This window comes from Fukomys damarensis, unplaced genomic scaffold, assembly GCF_012274545.1.
Source record: "Fukomys damarensis isolate Sample0158 unplaced genomic scaffold, DMR_v1.0_HiC HiC_scaffold_5, whole genome shotgun sequence".
Lineage (NCBI taxonomy): Eukaryota > Metazoa > Chordata > Mammalia > Rodentia > Bathyergidae > Fukomys > Fukomys damarensis.
The window spans coordinates 75,715,894-75,737,698 of record NW_022900917.1 but is presented as its reverse complement, the minus strand read 5'-3'; the positions used below and the strand labels follow the sequence as shown (position 1 = coordinate 75,737,698).

General features: G+C 49.5%; 1 protein-coding gene across 4 annotated transcripts in view; it reads left to right on the top strand.

Annotated features, from left to right (window-relative positions):
* Positions 1 to 21,805, top strand: part of St3gal1 (ST3 beta-galactoside alpha-2,3-sialyltransferase 1) — a 74,582-nt gene that overhangs the window by 3,761 nt on the left and 49,016 nt on the right. For all 4 annotated transcript variants that reach the window (XM_010629601.2, XM_019208235.2, XM_010629600.2 and 1 more), the window contains exon 2: positions 16,956 to 17,074. The gene's annotated coding sequence lies outside the window, so the exon portion shown is untranslated. The remainder of the gene's footprint in view (positions 1 to 16,955; positions 17,075 to 21,805) is intronic.

Below are 21,805 nucleotides of genomic sequence, written 5' to 3'. Positions count from 1 at the left end.
TCAATCCCCAGTAAAAAAAAAAAAAAAAAAAAGAAAAAGAAAGAAACAATAGCTAATAATAAAATATAACAATTATAGCAATAACAGTAATAGAAGTTATCTAAAACTTGGGAATTATTTACTCCTGGACTTCTCTGTGTAGTATGTTTAGACTGTGATGGGTTATGAGTAACTGAATGTGGAAGGTGAATATGAGGACAGATAAGAGTGCTGCTGTCGGGCTTTCTGGTGAAGGCTGGCATGTGGCTTTGGTCAGCGGGGTCACCTGAGTGGGCACGTCACTCTGCCCCCTTCTGTAGACAATGAGATCCCCGCCTGGTTTCATTTCCTTGAATGCAAAGGAGTCCGGCTGAGGCCCTGAAGAAAGCCTGCATTTGAGTCTCAGTGCCAGTGCTCAAGTGCTTTGCAGCTGGGCACCGAAAACTATTCTGGGCTCTGGGGCTCAGTTTCATTCTGTGATCCCTGGGGTCTGTGTAACTGCGGATGGTCACCCTTGGCCCACTGAAGGCTGTGTTTGTGCAGACATTCCTTCTTCCTTTACATTTGCTCCAGATTCCTCCTCAAAACTAGCCTGGTGCCCCAGCCCTGCTTGGGGACAGGACCACCCCTTACCCCTTTTGGGGGTGGCTCTGGGCCTCTCGGTCCCACACTCACTTGGGGAAGTCACTTTCCAGCAGTTCTTGACACTGGGTTTTGCACAGTGCCCCAGATATTTCAGATGTCATCACAGAGAGACGTCTGTGCGGACTCCCAGTATTGCAAAGGGAAACCAGGGTGGCCATCCAGGGCCTTCCATCTCTGAGCTGAAATTGACATTAGGAATCAGTTTGTTAACCCTTTTGCTTTAATACAAAACTTCCAGGCCCAGAGGGTATATCACCAGGACTGTGGGTGACAGAGCTGACAGGCTAAGCTTTGTGCTCCCTCTTCTGCAAACCCACCCTTTTCATACATTTAAATTGTGGTGACCTTACTGGAAATCAGCATATCCTAGGGAAGTCCCAGCTTTTGTAGTTGATTTGCTTTTGTTGGTGGCTATCGTTGGACTGTTTTGGCTCAGCTGAGCTGACAATGCAAGAAACAGGAGGAACAAGGTCTGATGATCTTGGTTGCTTGCCTGCCCTGCGTGATTTGGACTAGAATGAAAACATGCATTGCTGAGACGGGGCAGAGGCTGGAAGGTTCCCTCTGCCTTGGGCCTACAGAGAGATTTTGAGGATACAAACCTTCAGGAACCTGGGGTTTCTTCCAGAGACGGTGTCTCTCTAGCAGAGGAAAGGCTTTTCCTTGAATGCACAGACCGGTATCAGAGTATCTTGCAGCCTTGATGTGTGGAAGAAAAATGAGTAGAGATTGGCCATAGTCTGTTCTGCATGGCCCTGAGGAGTGTGGGGCCCAGGAGTTTTCGTTCCTGTGCTCTGGCCCCATTTCTTTCAGTGCATCTTGACGTCTGGCTTGTCTTCCCTGGGAAGAGTGGGCACAGCCCAGCTGGCCTGGAGGCCCCAACCTGCCCAGGACTCTGAGAAACATGGCCTTGGAACGAGCAGGATGCAGAACAGCTGCCCTGTGTCCTCTTTAAAACTGAAGCCTAAAACTGTGCTGCTGGGTTTTTCCTTCTTTCCTTCCTCCCTTTCCTTTTTTCTTTCTTCTTTCCTTTTGCTCCCTTCCTTTATCTTTTCCTTCCTTCCTTCCTATCCTGTCTACTTTCTTTTTCCCTTTCCATTCTCCCTCCCTCCTTCTCTCTTCTTTTTTCCTCCTTTCCTTGTGCTGAGAATTGATCGCAGGGCCTTTGCACTTAGCTACATACCCAGCCCTTTTTTACTTTTTGAGACAATGTTTCACTAAATTTCTATATTGCCCAGGTTGGAACTGGAATTTGTGACCCTCCTGCCTCAGCCTCCCTCAGTGCTGGGATTATAGATGTGCGCCATCACACCCGGCCTAATGCTGTGTTTTATGTACCTGTCTGTACACTTTGTCTTTGGTTTAAATAGCTGACTTGGGAGGGTGGGGTCAAAGAGCCTGGCAGGCAGGATAAGGAAGAAAGTGCCAGGTGTTAGGCATATGCTGCCATGGGCCAGCTATGTGACTGGACACTCTGCACCACTTGTCCCAGGTCTGCAGGGCATGTGGACCCTCTCCTGGGTTGTAGGAATCTGGGAGGGTGCAAGGGTGCTAGAGAGAGTTGTGCACAGGAGTCCCAGATCTTCCCAGATTCCAGCTGAATTAAAGGTTTCATGGGAGCAAGGCATTGGTGTGGAGGGATACACTGAGTCAAAATGTTCTGGAGAGCTGAGGGAACAACACTGAAAACAAGCTAGTAAAGCTTAAAGGACTCCCTGGAAGGAACAAGGTCTAAGTCCTGGTTGGAGTAACTGCGTTTCTCATAGGGGTTGTGCACTTGTGAAATTACATGGTTTCTTTATTCCTAGGGAAAGATGTAGCCAGAACAGGGCCTTCGGAACCTTTTAGAGTGCTGGTAATTACCAGGTGCAGTGTGTGTGTGTGTGTGTGTGTGTGTGTGTGTGTGTGTGTGCGTGTGTGTGTGTGTGTTGGGGAAGTGGATGGGGCAGGGAACTGTGCCCCAAGAGCTTGGGCCACCAGAGACTGAGCCACCCTCTGTGGCCTGGCTGGTCAGCAGAGGATATGACTTGAGTCAAGTGGAAGGTGCTTGGAATAGATGTTGTCTGTCCTGGTAACCGCTGGACTACCGTGAAGAGACTGTGGGTTGGGGTGTTTCCCTGGCAGCAAACCCTTGGCCTATACTTCAGAATGCCTGAGTCCTAGGCCTGTCCTGTCCAACTGCTCCTGGTGGGGGGCCTTGGGTATATCTTAAATCTGACTGTCCATGTCCCAACTCAGGGATGGAGAATCAAGTCTCACCCTCACTCTGTCACAGAGGCCCACAAGACAGAACATGCGGACACACCCTACTGAGGGCAATTTCAGTAATATTCACTATTTGCTAAGTATTTACTGTGCCTAGCTGTGTCAAGTGTTTTAAACACCTTAGCAGTCTTGCATCAGTGGGCACATGTGAGGAGCGCTGAATGCGAAGCACATTTTCTGAGGGCACTGAGGAATCCCTAAGCACGGATGCACACCACAGAGAAGAAGCAAAGAGATCAAGGGGCTTGGAACCAGGAATGAGGTGAGATGCTCCCAAAGCCACAGAATCCTGCCTGCCCTCCAGTCCCCAGCTCCCAGGAATTGAGCCCTGGCTGGGTCAGGGAGCTCTTCCATGGAGCCTCCTGGGGCCCAGCCCAGTGGAGGAAGGGCAGGAGCAGGCCTGGGGGTAGAGGGAAGAGGTCAAGCATGTATTGCTGTCACATCGATTCTGTAGCAGCACTGGGCAGGGATAGATCATCAGTCATTGGATTCCCAATGGACAGGTGACACACCCAGATATAGGAGGGTAAGTCTCTCACTGAAGGTCTCCCAGCTGGTAGAAGCCCAGGGTTTAACTCGTTGTGCCTGACAGCACCTAGCAAAAGAAATGCACCCAATGTAAAGTGTTAATGACACCTTTATCAGTCAGTTTTCTGTTGCTATGAATATGATCACTGTGTACTGTAAACATGTACTAACACAAATTAAAAAAATATATACTTGAGGCTGCATAATTTGTAGAGAGAAGAAGCTTATTAGCTCAGGTTTGGATCCTGAAAGTCCAGAAGCATGGCACAGTCTCTGGCGAGGCCCACTGGCTGCATCCTCTTATGGCAGGCAGCACCAAGGCTGGGATATGTGTGAGGCAGAGGCCAGGGAGTGGAGGAGCAGCCTCATGACCTACTGCAGGGCCCCAGTACCTCTTAGCTTCAGTCCGCTGCAGACCAAGTGAGCCAAGTGAGCCAGGTACCCCTGGGGGACAAGCTGTACCCATAGCATGACAGCCCTGATTCCTAGCAGTTGCATCTTGACGCAAAGCAGAATGGCTTTACCATTGACCTTTGCCTGGGTTTCATTCCCAGCCTTATCAGGTACGCCTCAGTGATTAAATTACTTACTCCTGTGCCTCAGTTTTCAGATATGCTTTGTACAATTGATGTGAAAAGTAAACAAGTCTGTTCGTTAAGGAGTTCAGCATACATAAGAGGAAGAAGAATTGCACAATGATTGTTGGTTTTTATTCCTGAAAAGGTCAAGATTGGGACAGTTTGGGGTGGGCATGGGCTGTGCTCTATGATGGCCTTTTATTATTGGCCTATTCAGTATTCAAACAATATTGGAATATTTGTATGTTAAGAGTTGTTTTGTTCCAATTAGTCTGGGGATTTTTGGAACACTTCTTTCTGCCTCTGCATAGATATAATTTGCGTATATAATTTCTCCTCCAAGATGCACAACAGTTATCCAATGAGTAATGAGCCTGCAACATTTAAGAGAATATAAAATAAGACTAAAAATCAGAATAATTCAGAAAATTATAAACAAAAGAACATTAGTTCCAAATTATTTGGCAGAAATTAAAAGGGATTTGCAAATGACTTTTGGAAAGTCCACACGTGTGTCCAAAGAAACTACCTTGTCAGAATTTAACTAGGTACTATAAAAAAAAATCCAAATTCAAATATACATTATAAAAAACATTGCTACATTCAAAACAAAACAAAAATCCATTTGAGTCCACAGTGAACCACTAGACCAGAGTGAGTAAAAATTTTTTATGCATATTTACTTATCAGAGAGCTTTTGAGAAAAACACAATGAAAGCAAACCCAGCTATTTCTCTAACTGCAAAGATGGAAAGATTCCAGAATCTTATTTTGTGCTCAACAAGCCAAGAATGACTCCACATGAAAGACGAAAATCCATCTAATTGGGCATTTACCTTCTCAGAAATAGAAAGTCCAGTGGAAAGAAAAGAAAAACATAAGTAATAAACCTCTTTGCTTAGATCCTTAAAAGACTAGACCAGAGCCCAAAATAAGTCCCCTGAATTTGCTAGACAAGAAATGAAGGGCTTCAACGTCCTACCCTGTGTTTCGTGTGCCATGGTCAGGACACGGGACAGAGCCCCTCTGGCCTGAGAGCAAATGTACCTAGGGAACAAGCTCACAGGCTTAGCCACCAACCTCTGTGGCCAGACCCAGCTGGCTCTCCACTCAGCTGTGCTATGCCAGGCTGCTCCCTGTTTAAAGATGAAGCAAGTGTCAGAAGGGAAATGACTTACTAGAGCCACAGAGCTCCAGTGGCCACCCAGGTGGTCTGCGGGCCTGTAATCCCATGGCACTTAGTGGTCACCCTTAGGGAAGGGGTACACGGCAGCCTTCAGCAGCCTACCTGACCCTGCCCATCCCCTGACCTCACAGGCAAGGAGAAGGATACTTGCTCGGTGTTTTGCTCAGCACTGGGCCCTGTGGTAGGAAAGGGTCACTACCCCGGAGGCCACCTCAGCAACCCAGGACCCCAGGGCCTTGCTATTTTCACCTCATCCCAGATACCTGCATTGCTCCACTGGGTCTGAGAATAATGAAAGCACATGCACTTAAGTCAGCCTGCAGAGTCAGGACATTATTGTGATGGCCACATCACAGCAGAAAGGCAGGACAGTGTGACCAGTGTGCCACCATAAACTCAGTATGAAATAATTTTGGACAAGCCAGACCCAGCACTGGGAGTAGGTGTGGCAGGAGCCAGCTTTGCCAGGAGCTTAGGTAGTCCTTGAGCTCAGCTTGGGCAGGGTCAGGGAGGGGTGCAGGGGCCCTGTCTGTGAAAGCCAGGTGGCCATCACAGGGACCTTGCAGAGAAGGTCTCAAGAAGTTAGCTCAGAGGTCTTGGGTCTGGTTGCTCCCTGCTGTGTGGCTACTCTGGGTACTTACCAAGGACGGTACTAGTCTGAAGGGCACAGCTGGAGCCACCAAGCCAGTGCCTAAACAGACTCAGGAGGGGGTGGGAAGAGGGGAGGGCAACCTGTACACAGTGTGGGGGCAGCCTGTTCAGTGGATGAATAAGAGTGGACAGAAAGGTTGCTCTAGGCAAACTCAGAGTGGAGCCAACACCACAGGTCCTCTAGAGCCTCCTTCACCTGCCCTGGGGCCTGCACTGCGGTCTTTCCTAAAGTTTCTCATTCCTTTCACATTGTATCCCATTTTCTACAGCAGCCCTCTACACTCCAAGTTAATACTTTTTTCTAATCCTGTTTGCCCATTGTGGAGCTTGAGGCTCAGAGAAGTTAAGTCAGTGGTCATGCAGCTAGAAAGGGGCAGAAGTTGGATTCCTAAGCACTCTGTGACTGCCTAAAGCACAGAACTTCTCAGTACACTGCGTGATTCCCAGAATCCTCCTAGGTGGACAGCTCACAGGGAGGCTGGGGTGCAGGACAGCTTCTCTGAGAGGTGCACTGTGAAACACTTGCCAATGGACCCACAGCCCAAGCCAGTCCTTGAAGTGTGCCTCTCCCGCCATGTCCTCTGTAGCCCTGATCACAGGTGTTAATCCCTCATTTGAGAGGCGATCTTAAGTTTATCCCCACTTAATGCTCCCAAAACTTAGATCAGCAACCTCATCTACCCAAAGGCTGGGACTTTGTTGTAGTTTGGATCTGAAATGTACCCCAAAGTTTGTATGTTGAAGGCTAAGTCCCCAAACAATTGTGCTGTAGGGTGGTGGTGTGGACTTAGGGACTTGGGCATGGTGGAGGTAAATTATATTATTGAGGGTGACCCTGAAGGGGATGGGATATTGGGACCCTGATCTCTTCCTCTGTCTCTTCTTGCTTCCTGACTGCCATGAGGTGAACGCCTTCCTGCCACCATGAGGTTCTACCTCACTGTGGGCCCCAAAGTGATGGGGCTAACCATGGACTGAAACCTCTGAAATCAAGAGCCAAAGTAAATCTTTCCTTCTTGAAGTTGATTTACCTCCGGTATTTTGTCACAGCTATAGAAATGTGAACTGACACAAACATGAAGGAACTCTGGTCTCTGATTCACATTTCAGGCTGGTCCTGTGGGTTTGTTTAGCCATTTACAGTCTGGCTTGGTTTTGAGATCTCCACTTCCATCCCACTTGGCTGCTTGCAAGCACTCCTCCTTTGGTTTGTTAGCATACATCCAATTCCGAGAGCCCTGTGGTGTTTGGGGATTAAGGCAGGCAGGGGAGCCCCTGTGAGCCTGCAGGGGGCCTTAGAAATAGTGTACAGCAGCAAGGCTGGGTATAGAGTTTGTAATCAGGCCTGCAAATTTCACCCAGCTCCCTAGATTGGCCTCTCTTGGGGGTGACCTGCTTCCAGTAAATGGGGAGTCAAGTTGTTGTTGCAACACTGGAAAAAATCCCTTTTAATAACACCTCACAATGGAGAGGAAGGTTTGTTGTTCTTGTTACTGGAGAACCCTGTTAATCCTACCACCTGGTGGAGGGTCTGATGAATGAAGACGTTGCTTGGGAAACATTATCTGCGGGGGAGGGGGGACAGGAATGTCTTTGTGGGGCCTGTGACTGGTTGTTTCTGAGCATAATCTTAAATTTTGAAAGGCAGTCTTTTCAGCAAAAACGGAAATTAAGATGAAGGGGGAAGATTAGGCAGGAGAAAGGTGGTTCTCCCCGCCACCCACCTAATAGGAACTTCAAATGTGAAACACGCCTTTCATAATGGTTGAAGAATTCGGTCCAACTTCAAGCTTGCTGCTGTTTTTCTGTCTCTACCTGTGTCACGGAACAAACTCAGATAAGCAGATGCAGGCCGTGAGTGATGGGATTTTATAAATTAAACTGAGCTGTCTCTGTACAATGCCAAATATCCAAAGCAGGAGGAGAACTAGGCCGGCCTGAAGCCAGTTTGGATGTGGGAACACCTGAGGCCCTCGGATGGACTAAGGATCAGGTCACAAACTTCAACCATTTCCTGGGGCAGGGGAGGGTGCAGTGAGCCCAGGTGGTGATGGCAAGTCGCAGATGTTGCACATTTAGACGATGTGAAGCCGAGTTATAAAATCTTCATGTTTGCAAAGAGCCCAAGCCAAGTTCCTGCTTAACCTTCTACTCCCAGGTGTCAGTTACTCATCCACGGAGTCACTCATTGATTCATTGATTCATTGAATATAATGACGGCTGCTTTCCAGCTTCGTGGCCTTGCGTTGTTTAGTTTCTCCATTCCTCCCTTCTCTCATCTATAAAATAGGAATTGTAATAGGAGAAAATGAAATGAGGTAATCCTGGACCAGCATCGCTGAGTCTGTGCTCTGAGTCACCCACCAATCATGCAGCATTCCCACTCCTGTCTGGAACCCTTTCACTTGGCCCTGGATGGGTTTCCTGACCGGGACTCTGCTTGGTTATTGTGCACCTGCTTGAATACTCCCTGTGACAGGGAGCTTGCCACCCCACATGATGGCCCTTGGAGCCCAGGCATCTCTGTGGGTTACAAGGCTCCTGTTGCCTGGCAAGCACTCCCCGGGATGCCCCTAAGTCTGGGTGGGGAGCTGTCATGTGCTGTGACATGCCTCCTCCCTCATGCATTTGGCATCTGTGCTTCAGGTGGGTGGCTGGGCTCAGGCTCGCTCACCTCAGAAGCCCCTCTGCCTGTCCACCTCCCTCCATTTCCCTTCATCTCATTACTGGGAATCAGATAAGCAGCCAGAAGAACAAGGTGCCCTCCAGACACACATGCTGAGAGCAGTGTTTCAGAGGACTGTTAATAAGACAGTGGGGTTCTGGGTTACCTTTGCTGGGGACAGACTTGATGGTGTCAGCTCTGTCTTCTGTGGTCAGTAGAAGTTTTCTTCCCTCTCTCCCTCTTTTCTTTTTGCCTTCCTTCCTTCCTTCCTTCCTTCCTTCCTTCCTTCCTTCCTTCCTTCCTTCCTTCCTTCCTTCCTTCCTTCCTTCCTTCCTTCCTTCCTTCCTTCCTTCCTTCCTTCCTTCCTTCCTTCCTTCCTTCCTTCCTTTCTTCCTTCAAAAGCTCTTAGCAGTGCCTTATTAATTGGAATCCATTTACCCCAAAATCAAACACATCCATATCTCACAATTCCTCTGGATCCCACAGCAATGATGCTGGGCCCAGAGCAGCACAGGAGGCCAAGGAGGAGGGTGCTCAGCCCACACCTGTATGCTCTGAGGGACCTCAGTACTCACCACAGCAAAGCCAAGGGGCCAGTGTCCACAGGGAGAGGACAGCCCTGAAACCTCTGCCCCACTGCTTTTTGGTGCAGGACCTGGAGCCCGTGACTTGCTGCATCTTGGGGATCATAGAAATAAAAAGAAAGAGGGAAGGAAAAGCTCAGAGAAGACAGACTTTTGGCTGGGACTCAGAAGAGGGCAGCAACATCTTCAGCCTACAGCAATGCAGGGTGAACAGGGGGCCCCATGGGGAGCCCCACAATCAAACTGACACCTTCCCGCTCACATGTTCAGAGGGAAGAGGGCCTGGACAGATGCAGATGGATCCTAAATAGCCCACATTCTCGCAGTAATAGATAAAATCAGGTGGTTTATCATTATTAATTATTATTATTATTGTTATTAAGCAATGTTCTCGGACCCACACTGTGCTCAAAGTTCACAGTCCATGGAGGGGTCTCACTGTCACCAATAGGCTGAGTGGGCCTGGCAGTGACTCATGTCTGCCATATTTGTGCGGTGTTGTAAGGACTGGTGACTTCTTCTGTCTGGAGCATGAGGACAGGTTGCTCTGGGACCAGAAGAACTAGAACTGGAATAGGACTCTGAGATTCCCAACCAGATGGCTGAGAGAACTGGGGAGCCCTCAGTGACAGCAGGGGGGTGGCCTTGGATGTACAGCAGCCAGCCACATGTCCCTCCCATCGTAGAGCTGTTGATCTGAAGTGGGAAGACAAAACCCACTGCAGTCGAAAAATCCGGGCACCCTGGGGAAGAAGCTGAATAGACCCTGCAGGGAGCATCCTATCCCTTTCAGGTCATCTGACTCCATATGTGAAGTCCCCTCCACTCCATTTGTCTTTTCTTCGGGGCTGAGTAGAGAACACTGAATAAATGGGCGGAACCAGCGCTTGGGAGAAGAGCAGGTGTCTGTCCACCTTCTTCATGTCTGAAGGTTGTCAGCAGGTAACAGAAGAGGAGCAGGTCCTCCGTCATCTCAGAAGGGCCCTCCACTTTGCTCCTTCTCCCTGCCTGCAGCCCTTCCACCTGCCTCTGCCAGCCTCTGCCTCCCTGTCTCCCCACTGCAGAAGCCTGGAATGTTGCTGCCCAGGAGGACAGTGAGGCAGACCCAGCCCCACACCTGCAGCCTAAATGAGGGTCAGTCCCGTCACTCTCTGCAAGGGGGATCGGGCATGGGGAGCTTGAGAGTAGGTGTGTGCATCCAGGCATCTGCAGACTGGTGTGGTGGCTTTTACTTTAACTCTGAAGTGTGGATCTGTACCTTAGCTCACTCACATTGTTTATGAAATTAAGTTCTTGAATGGCGCCTGGCACTCTCACAGAAACAAGCAACTCAGCGGCGAATGCCCTTGTCCTCAGAGACACTGGCCCTCTTCCTTAAATGAAAACAGGAGGGCCTGTAAGGTTTTTGTGGAAGGGATCTTAGAGTATCTGCACCTCCAAAGGCTCATTGGGGAGGGCTGGAGGAAGAGGAAGGTCCCAATGCTCCCCTGTGCCCTTCTCCTCTGTCTCTGATCTTGGCATCCCTACCACCATGCTTACTGGTGCTCCTACACCTTCTTGGTGGGCTCCCTTAGGGGACCCTGGAAAGCTGGGGATTTAGCTCAGGGGCACCATGCCTGCCTTGTAAGTATAAGGTCATGAGTTTGATCCCCAGAACTGCAAAAAAAAAAAAGAAGAAGACCTCTGGAAGGCCAATCCCAGAGGTCTGGTGTCCAGGTCTGGGCCTGAGAGAGGCTCCAGGGGAGGCACAGGATGGCCCTGTACATCGCCCATACTTTCCATGCTCCAGGCTTTACTGAGTGCCCTGAATTGATGACAGCAGAGCAGGAACACTTGTTGCCCCTTCTTCATAAGCACAACAGCCTATTCAGAGCTCCTGTAAGAGATCCAGTCACCCTCAGAATACTGTAAGGTCAGGGGCTTTTATCATCCCCATCACAAACGGGGAGACCTCAGCACTGAGTGCTTAGACAGTTTACCTCTGACCTGATGTCACCGCCATTCACCAGGTCATTACTTGCTTTGTCCCTATGAGCAGCAGGCAAAATAAAACACTCTTTTGTCTTCTTCATGAATGCAACTGCATTACATCCACTTCACAGATGAGGAAACTGAGGAGAGGTACAGTGTCAAGGATGGTATAGCAGAAATGGGATCTAGGGAATCAGATTCTGGGTCAGAGGATCCCACCCTGGGGCTGAAGGCAGGGTAGAGACTGTTTCCATCAGTGCTGCAAGTGTGGTTGCTGTTCCACTGCCTGCCAAGTGGGCTTCCCAATGCCCTTGGGTGCTGAGCGCCTGCAACAGCAGAACAGGTAGAGCAAGAAGTGCTTCCTTCCACAAGGCTGAGGCCACAAACTGGGGAGTATGGGGGGTTGGATGGGGTGCACTTCAAGGTCATGTTATGACCTATCTCTGCATTTGAACTCAGGATGCAGGCCAATGTGCAGCTTCTAAGCGCTGATGTTGGGATATTGTGTTCAAGACAGCCCTGGCTTGGACTCGCACCTCTGCCAATTTCTGTACAGCCTTCTGTGTAGCCCTGGGAAATAGGGCTAAGACTACCACCCTCAGATGAGTGCTGTGAGGACCAAGTGAAACCATGAACATGAAAAACTTAGCAGGGTTATCAGCCTCCTGGACCACACTCCACTTGTGGCCGTTGATCAGGATAATACCTCTCCCGGCAAAGCAGCCAGACCTGGACATGTTGGCCTTCAGCTTCAGAAATCCACTTCACCCTGAGGACCCCAATGTGTGGAGTCCTTTTCTAAGGGAGAAGCTGCAAATTAGAGGACAGCTTTCCCAGCCTCACACACAAATGTGTTTCCTCCCTGAAGCTCTGTTCAGCTGAAGTCCCAAACTAGCTGCAGGCATCCCTGGGGCCTCAGGCGTGAGTGTGACCACACCCAGAAAAAGGTCCCTGGGCTCTGCTCAGCTTCCTGAATCTCAGCATTAGTCTCAGCCAGGCTAGCAGACCTGCTGTGGACACTTATACTTGCTGTGGACCTTCCTCTGTGGCCCTGCCATTCCTCACCTGGTTTCTCTGTCTGCCCTTTGCTTGGCTGCTGTGAGCCACTTTGCCAACTGATCTGGCCAAACAACCTCAGAGTTGTTTTTGTTCTCTACAAGCATCATGTTCTGGATAGGACTTCCGGTTAGGAAACTGCCCACCTGTACACTTAACAGTTTTTCACGTGGTACAAAGTGTTGTGGTTCCTCGTGTTGGAGACTCTGTTTCTCTCCCTAGACAGTGGGCTTCTCAAGAGCAGATTCTAAGAATGTACTGTTGTCCCTGCCAAAGCAAAGCACAGGATGGAACCCAGCCTTGGCCGGGATTTGGCGAACACTCATATGAAGCCACTTATACCAGTTCTGCACTGTACAGTTGAGTTTCGTTAGGAACTAGTTTATATTTCTGACTCTAATATTTGCTCCTCATAGGACCCTGAGCAAGTTATGTAATCTCAAGCCCCATGTAGTCATCTTGAAATGATGGAAATGCATATCCAAGAGTCATTATGAGGATTAACTGAACTTCTCAGTAGAGCAGGAAGGACTTAGCTTTGCAAAGTGCTAGTGGCACTTACATTTTGTCATCTGCTATTTTTACTACTAGCTTTATTTTGTTATTATCAAAGTGATTTCCTGTTGTAGGGTTCTTTTTGTTTTTTTTTCTTTTGCTTTTTTTTTTTTTAACCACACAGTCCTGAATGTCCAAGTGCATCTGAGCAGTGACTAAGTCTCAGAAAAAGTCTTATTTCTGTAAAATCCCACAACTCGGCTGGGCCATCCTCCCTTGCAGGCCAGACTGTTCTGGAACATGACATGCCTACCAAGCCTCTGAGGGAGGATTTCTGTAATCCACCAATGCGGTGATAGTATTCAGCCAAACTGTGCCCTAACAGTTACTCACACAATCATTTCCCGTTTGGAGGGGAAAAGCCATAATATATTAAGCAAACAGGCTCTGCTCCTCCAGGAGTGATGTTGAATTTTATTGCTAGTCCCCAGCCCTACTCTGAGAGGGAACAAAATTGGAGAACAAATATGGCAAGATTTATTGTATTATATTGTACAATAAAGGGGAACATCAGATGGCAAGAGGGGGTTGTGAAAGATGTACCAATAGGGCCAAAGAAGGGATGATTCATGGATCCAGCACAGGAAAAGTAAGAATATAACTGTGATTTGTCTGACTGAAATTTGTCCTCATCTGTGCTCCATCCAGAGCTGGAAGACATTTTTCTTACTTCAAGGTTCTGTAGTTTAGGTCCAGCAGTTCCCTACTGAGGTCCTAGGTTGCCTGTTGGGTGGATAGAAATGAAGGGGAAGGATGGGCTGAGGCAGGGTCCGCGTGGTAGGGGGAAGGAGTCAGCAAGGAGCCATAAAGCCTCCATCTGAAGCTCAGCTGCACTGCTCTCCAGCTGGGGACAGAGGGACCTTTCGAGGGACTCAGAGGCTGTCTCTTTGAGACTTGTTTGTGCTTGATTTTTGCTCTTGGACCACAGGAGCTTTCCTGGGCCTCCCAGAAGGTGGGAACTATGTCTGATTTGTCTTCCTTGTATGACTCTTGGGTCTGAACATGGTCCAGAGGTGTTTCAATAGGAAAAATTTAGTTTTTCTTAATTGGAAGCAGTCTTGGAAGGGTGAGGGAAGCAACAGTTAATGTAGAAAGAGGTATGGTGGTAGGGCTCTCCGGGAACTGAGCTGCAATGTGGCATTTCAGAGAAGGTTTCCAGGACATGTTAAAAAATCAAAAGCAGAAGAAGTAGAAGCAGCTAATTAGACTGTTTCTGGGATCAGCAGGAAGACAGCGGGATCCTTGCCTTCTCTGTGCTAGAGAAGCCGAGAAACTGAGGCTGCAGGGGGTAAACTATGCTCTAGGTGTACAGATCTGGTGTTTAAAAGCCCTCTGGTTGCTGGCCACTTGGGGACTAGAATCTAGGGCAGTTGCCAACTTAATTTCCAAACAATCCAACTCAACACCCGTGAAAGAATTGCCTCCGAATTTTGCATGGCTCCAAGGAGAGTTCTGGGCTTTAATTGACAATTACACGTGACAGGTGGAGGTGTGGGAGACCCACTGCTCCATTTGGAGCAAGCAGAGCTCCACGTTAATCTACTTCTTGGATTTCCTCCTTATGTTTTATGGAATAGGAGAGTTACAGTAAATATCCCTAAATAGGCATAAATGCACGCAGGTTTTTATGATGATTGCTCTTAATTATTTAAGTAAGATACAATATGCGTAAGGCCTGAGCTCAAGTATATGCTCCTGCTATATTATAAACCAGCCACATTCCAAATGGCACTCAGAGATTCATCACTTGCTTATTCATTCATTCAACAGTCACTATTGAGTGCCTCTTACCAAGGCAGCAGCTAGTGGGGGTGTGATAGTAAAAACCAGCCCCTGCCTCACCCTAAGAATCTAAATGTAGTGAGCACAACTGACAGAGGGGTTGAGGTGATACATGATGCTGTATAAAGTTGTGCTAAGTCAAAGAAAGGATGTGCCAGGTGTGGTGGTGCATGCCTAGCCTATTATCCTGGCTCTGTAATTGCAGCATGAGGGTCCACGCAGAATGGTGGCAAGCCTGAGTGCATCCTGGGCAACTCAGGGACATAGTGAGATCCTGTCTCAAAATTAAAAAAGGGCTGGGGATGTACCAGTGCAAAGGCCACAAGTACAATTTCCAGTGCTGAAAAAAGAACAAACAAAACACCTGAATGGAGACAAACCCAGGAAGCCATGGGCATCCTAAGGTCCTGGCTCTAACCTAGTGCAGAGTTTGGAAAGGTGTGAGGCACATATCTTGGGAGTATAATTCCTGACTTGCTTTGCACATTCTGTCATGCAGGAGGTCATAATTACCGGGTGACAGGGGGCTGACACCCCCACCCCACTTCCTAGAGTTAACAGGCCAGGGGTAAGAGGTCCACAGGAGCCCAGGCCATGCAGGGGCTGAAGGACAGTGCCCAGCTTAGTCTGAGGTCCTCGGGGGTTCCTTAGGAAGCACTGTTTATACACAGGACCAAAGGATGAGTGGGAAGTACAGGGAAAGGGGATGCATGCACTGGTGAAGGAGGAAGAAGGTTTGGTTTGGAAGGTTTTGACAGGGCTGTCGTGGAGCAGGTGGTGATGGTGCGTGGGTCAGAAGGCCCTGACTCCCTCTTCTCCTTTGAAACAGTGAGGAACTGGAAGGCAAACAAGTTATCCCTGTGGCTTGCCATTCTGAGATGTGGAGCCCTCACTTTCTCACTGGCCACTTCTGTTTGTCATTCATGTAAACATCCTTCCCATTAGCCAGCTCCAAATAGAATCTGTTTATAGTCAACATCATGCAGTGCATAGTTTCCAGAAGCAGCCGTAGATAAATCTGGAGTCTTCTGTCAGTCGCTAATCCTGTTGACTACATCTGAAATAGCTCCAGAGTTTCCCAGTCCTCCCCTTGCCCCTGGTCCTGCCCTTGCCAGTCACCAGCACAGGCTGCTATGCACATTCTTGCTTGGTTGTTCACATGGAGATTGCCTGTGGTACACAGCTGTCCTGGTGGTCCTGTCAGCGAGCTTTCTCTGCAGAACCCACAGACTCAAACCTCAGGGTTTTAAGACAGCAGATGTGCATGATCTCTCCCAACTCTGTGGGTTGAGGGGCATTTCTTCTGGTCTGTGCAGCTTGGCTGGTGTTTGATTGCCTGTGATGGCTTCATGCATGAGTCTGGGGGTTTGGCTATGCTGGCAGAATGCCCCAGGCTGCTCTCCATGCTGTTTCTCATGCTCCATGGGCTGGCCTAGGCCTGTAAATATAGCAGTAGAATGGTTTTCTACAGCAAGAAAGGGGCACTAAGCACTTTTGGAGAAGTTCTGGAAATCAAACCAGAGCCTGCAAATGCTGATAAGCATTTGCTCTGCCACTGAGCTACACCCCAACCCCTCCACAAGCACTTTGTAAGCCTTTATTTGTGTCACATTCACTCTTGTGCCATTGGCCAAAGCAAGTCCATGGCCAAATTCATATTCTAAGCATGGAGAAAGAGACTCCCCTCCTTGGGACAGGGGCAGAACCACCTAGCAAAAGGCTGTGCATACAGGTGGCCTGAGCATACTGGGCCCATTACTGCATCACAGAGACTCCAGACCCAGACACAATGGCTGTCAATGCTGTCCATCCTGTCGCTCACCACTTTGCCATTGGGGCAAGGTGATCACAGAGGCCCTCTGGGCCTTAGCTGCCCACCGGTAATACAGGAATCACTGGGTGACAGCCTCAGTGACATCAGCAGAGCATGACATGGGAAAATGCACGGTGTGTGCATCCATAGCCCGGGGACCACAAGAGCTCAGCGCAGTTTCTGCTGCTGCTCTTGTCAGCTGCAAACTCCTTCCTCTGTGGCTTTAGTCTACTAGTTCCCGGCCAGACTCACACTTGCATTTCTACATCTTAATCTGTTTTTCTTGGTCCTTGTAGATGCTTTCCACAGCCTTGGTGTTCGCCAAATGGCCTCCCACTTGTTCCTCCCTCGAGGCTGAAACTGTCCCCTCCTGTCCACATTGCTTTTCCAGGCTGAGTTGGCCTGGTTTTCCTGTGTTCTGCCAGACATCTTCTCACCTGTGTCCCATGGCTTTGTCCATGATGCCCCTGTGCTTTGTCCCATTTCATTTCTAGGCCGCTCGGGCCAGAGATGTGAGTTCCTTACCCGCTGTCCCTGCTCTGAGCATGGGGCACAGGCAATGTGGTAGAGGACCTGGGTGGTGAGTGAGTGGCCAAGTGACCGGCTTATGTTCTTCACCTTGAGCCACCTAGAAAAGGCAGTGGAGGAAGTAAATGTCAGAGCTGACTTGTGCTGTCTCCTTTCTTTCCATTTTCAGATTCCACTTCCTGGGCTGGAAATGCCAGTGGCTGGCAGCCAGTAACTCCAAGGACAGTGCCAAGCAAAGGGACGAGTCTGCCTGGGGCCTGGGGATGGACAGCCCCTTGGCCTTTGGAGGTGAGTGCTGTGGGGTGTGCTGTCCTCTCCAGATCCCTCCATGGACTGTGTTGCAGTGGGAGGGGAGATGTTGGGCTATTTCTGGATCTCTCTGGGACTTGGCCTGCTCTACCAGAGGTCCCGTGGGAGAATTGCCCCTCAGAGATATAAGGCAGCACTGATGAAGTCTCAGGCAGCCTCTCTTGGTCCTGGGAGTGCCTGTAAAGTTCTTATGAAAACTGAGAAGCAAACACTTGCAGCAAGGATGTCCTTCTGTGACAAGTGCCAGCCACCTGAAGAAGGCCAGGCACAGTGCTACACTGTTCTCCAGAGCAAGAGTTAGACCACAGTCCATTGGACACATCTGGCCTGTCCTGGTTTTCCAAATAAAGCACATGGGCTCCAGCCAAATCTCCCAGACCAGAAGAACTGTGCCGTTGACTAATGTCAGTCATGGCTGTGTGCTGTCTTTAGGCGCTGACGTCTGGGTTAGTTGTTAGGTGGGGAAAGCTGACTGACACAACCACATTTGTGGACCCATCTGGCCGGTGTTTTCACCTCTTGGCAGAGGGGAGTTACTGTGACAGAGACCCTGTGGCCGTAGAGTCTGGAGCCAGGTGCCCTGCGGTCTAGAGCTGAGCTGTCCACCAGGAGCCACTGCATCAAAATTAAATAGAATGAAAACTTCAGTTTAAATCACACATAGACACATTTCAGAAGCCCAATAGCCACGAGGGACTGGTGGCTACCTGTGGATGGAGAGTGTTAGGAGTGTTTCTGCCATCGGGGAATAGTGCATCAGAGAGAAGGCCATCACCCTTGGATGTGCCACTTTACCCTGCTGCCCCTAACCCAGCTCAGAAATGCTTGCAACCACTGTGGAAGAAAGTTTGTGTGTGTGTGTGTGTCTGTGTGTGTGTGTGTGTGTGCACGCACACAACTGTTCTTTTTGATTATTGGTGAAAATCTCTATCTTGTTCTCTTTTTTGTGGTGCTGGTGATTGTACATATGAGGCAAGTCCTCTGTCACTGAGCTATACCTCCTGCCCCTATCTCTCTCTCTTTAAAAAGAGAATTACTTTTACAGTTTCTCTGGGGAGTGTGGTCTCTGCATATAAATTCATGTGGAAATGAAGCCACATAGGCCTTGGGAATTCTTTGCTTTACACATTAAAATAGATGGGGAAACACAAGCTTGAGCCCTTTTGTGGTCATAGGCAGTGGCCTTCTGTGATGGGAAAGGACTACTTGCCACAGTGTTTCCAAGTGGTAAAGACATGGGCAAGAGGGATAGAAACAAACAGAGGAAGAAAATGTGCTCAAGAGAAAGTGTCTGTGAGCCTTGGAGCAATGAGGAAAGATGGGGACGAAAGAGAACTGGGATCATAGTCACAGTCATGGGTTTACTTTGAAAAAAAAAAAAACCCATTGAACAATGTGTCAGTGCTTGGGAACTCAGCACATCTCAGAAGGGGGCTGAATACAGTTTTATGCACGAGATGATGGCCCGGCCTTGGACCTGGCAGTGGTCTGCCATCTTGGAATGGACAGGACTGGGACAAAACCAGAGGCTCCACTTGGTGTACCACCAGATAAAGCAGGGAGTCATAAGCCAGTCACTGAAACACAGTGTTTACAGTGTCACCCCAGAGGGACGAGAGGAGAGACCAGATGGTCACCGGCCCCCAGGTTGGGGGTTTAGGGGCTGGGCTCTCTTGTGCTTCTGTTACCCAGGACAGAACAAGAACAAGGCAGAGAGAGTCAGCTAATCATATTCTGTATGATATTTTGCTTCATATTCTGTACATTTAGATCTGAAAGTGACCAAGATTTTCTGTGGAATCAGCATTTTGTTAAAGAGCCTTGGCTCCTTTCATGGGAGAGTGAAATTTGGAAACTGATATCTTGGCCCCTGAATGTGTTCAATGCTGCTGGGGTTGAACTGCTTCGAGGCCCTCTGAGCAGTCACAGCCAGGGAGTATGGGTGTGTCTGTGGAAGACACCTGTGGGTGCACAACTGTACACACGCACACATGCACATTAGGTTCATCATGTGCACATCCACTTATCCCTTCCTACATGTCTCTACTCATCTCTGAACTGACCTATCTGTATGTTAAAACCACCATGCGTTCACATGATAATGCTAGCACCTTCTTGAAATTTGGGTCTGAGTGATCATGCCACTACCAGCTCAATGACACCCCAACCACCACTTTATTAAACTGGACCAGGCCCCCTATTTGCTGGTACTGCTGCCATCAACCCAGGTGCCCAAGTACAGTTGAAGAAACCAAGACCCTGAAGAACTAATAAGCATGGGCCTCGTTACCCAGCTAGGAAAGTGGCACTTCGCAGGGAGCACCTTTCTGACTGTTGGCACCTCACCACAAGGCCCATGGAGTACATCACAGTTTCATGAGGAAAAACTAGAGCAGTGGGAGCATTGGTCCCCAAGAGCAGAATCTCTTGTCTTCGCAGCAGCAGGCCAGCTGAAAGGCACTGACGGACCCCGCATCCTTCGCTCCACCAGGAGCCAGTGCAGTCTGAACCACTCTGTGCCATGCTGTGGGTGTGTGTGATACACCTGAAGGTATGGGTGTGCATGAGTCTGGGATGCCTATGGGAGTGAGTGCTTCTGTGGGGGGGGAGGCACGCGCAAGGCCCTGCATTAGAGGGAAGGTGTGGTTTCAGAACAGGGCCTCTCTGCCAGGTGAGCTCGCATGTCTCCCGGCCTGGAGTTCTCTCAGCAGAGCTACACTAGTGCTAAGGCCTCAGCTTCAACGTGTCTGTACTGCGGCTCCCTGCAGACCGGAGGGCCCTGGTCCTTTTGTCAGAACACACTCAGTGTGTGTGCTTGGTAAATGCCAGCTCCGTTCACATGTCAACAAGTGTTTCTGAGGGCCTTCCCTCAGATCACATCCCAGCCAGGAGTGGGGATGGGAGGAGGAGCCAATACACAGGAGTGGGGGACAGAGAGGCCGGCAGCAGAGAGCAAGAGGTGGGGTGGGCCTGGAGGGGGGCTGTGTCACCACCTCTGCAGGGCACTGCGGCCAGGCCTGTGTTTACCCTGGTGGAGTAATATGGTCAGACATGGGCTCCCCTCCCTCTTCTCATTACTCAGGCATTTCCTTTGGGTGGACTCTGTTATCAGTAGGCCCAGAGACAGAGGCAGGCAGGCCAGGGCCAGGGAGGAGACAAGTGCAGTCGTCTGATAGAAACCTGGCGGGGAAGAGCTGGGGAAGTCTCCCCCGCTGATAACCTGTAAGAGCCACAGAAGCAGGGACAGGCAGTGTGTCTCAGGACGTGGGGAGACTTGGGGGAGCCAGTGGCTTGGAGTATCTGAAAGGCTGTCTGTCGGTAGGGAAGGACCAGTTTGTAAAGAGAATTTGAAGAAGAGATCCAAGCAGAGCGAGGGGAAAGAAGAGAACATTTTCGGGCCAGGCTGTGATTCCCTTTCCTTTTCTTTCACTGAGTTAATTCACTCAGGCAGTCATCCAACAAGCGCTGAATGAGTGCTCCCCACGTCCCGGGTGCTTTGCTGAGCCCTGGAGGTAAAGCAGGAAAAGAAGAGCTGTGTCCCCAAGATGCTGATGTTAGTAGGAAAAACAGACAAATGGATCATTGGCATGCACAGTGCAGTTCTGGCTTCCTGGGTCCTGAGACATATGCAAAGGGAGGTCTTCTTTGGAGAAAAATAGTACAGAATTATGAATTTAAAATAAAATACAAACTTTGGGTCTATGGAGTACAGCTGAGAGGCAGGAACTTCTGTGTCCTGGGCAAGGGCCTATCTGGGTTGGCATAGTGCAGGACAGCTGGCTTCCCTCCAGGCTGCCTGGAAAGATGCTGGGAAGCTGACTTCTGCTTGTCTGGAGAGATGCTGGAATGCTCCAGGTAGGCTGGGCCTCCCTTCTGGCTCCTGTAGGCTAAATGCAGTGGAGACCCTTGTTCTCTTAGTGCTGTTGGGATTCTTGTAGCTGCTCCGTGCACACTGCTTCGGGCAGGCCCACTTCCTGGACTCCTCCGGGGGACTCCAGAGACCTGAGCTAAGTGCTGAATGTGTGCTGGCAATATCATGTTGGGCTAGCTTGGGCTCTCACTTCTAACAGCCTTACACACCCTGGCAGATTCAACCCCCACACCCACCCTGGTTGCTTCCTGCTGCCATTTCCTGGTCTTCTGGATGACAGAACCGAGTCACAGAGTGAATAAGTAGCTTCCTTACAAGCACATAACTAATACAGGGATGAGCTGGGCTTTGGAGTTACGGTGTCACCTCCAGAGCCGGTTCACCGGCTGCACTGCCACTCCACGTGGCATCCTTGCCACCTAATTCTTTGACAGTTACAGGAAACACCGTGGGTGGCCAGGATTAGGAGAATGAGTAGTGAAGTGTTAGCCCTGGAAATAATAGCTCATATTTGATCTGCCGAAGATGGAGAGATGCTTTGTGTTTTAGGTGCAAAGGTGGAATGCCCCATTATGTATGCACAGAGCAAGCATGAGGAGTGTGATGGGCAGCTGAGCTCCCTCTGGCCTGGGCCCTTTCTCCCAGATGGGTACAACAGGCTCTGTCACCCTCGTGTCCACTCAGCGGGTTTGTTGCTGCGTGTCTGTTCCATTTTCTGTCCTGCTCATGTTGCAGCAAAAAGTAGAGCATGCTCCTGTGCTCACAGAGCTTCAGATTCAGCCTGCCCAGTGCTCTCTGCCTCTACTTCCTGCCTCCTGTTGCCCCGGATGTAACTCCCA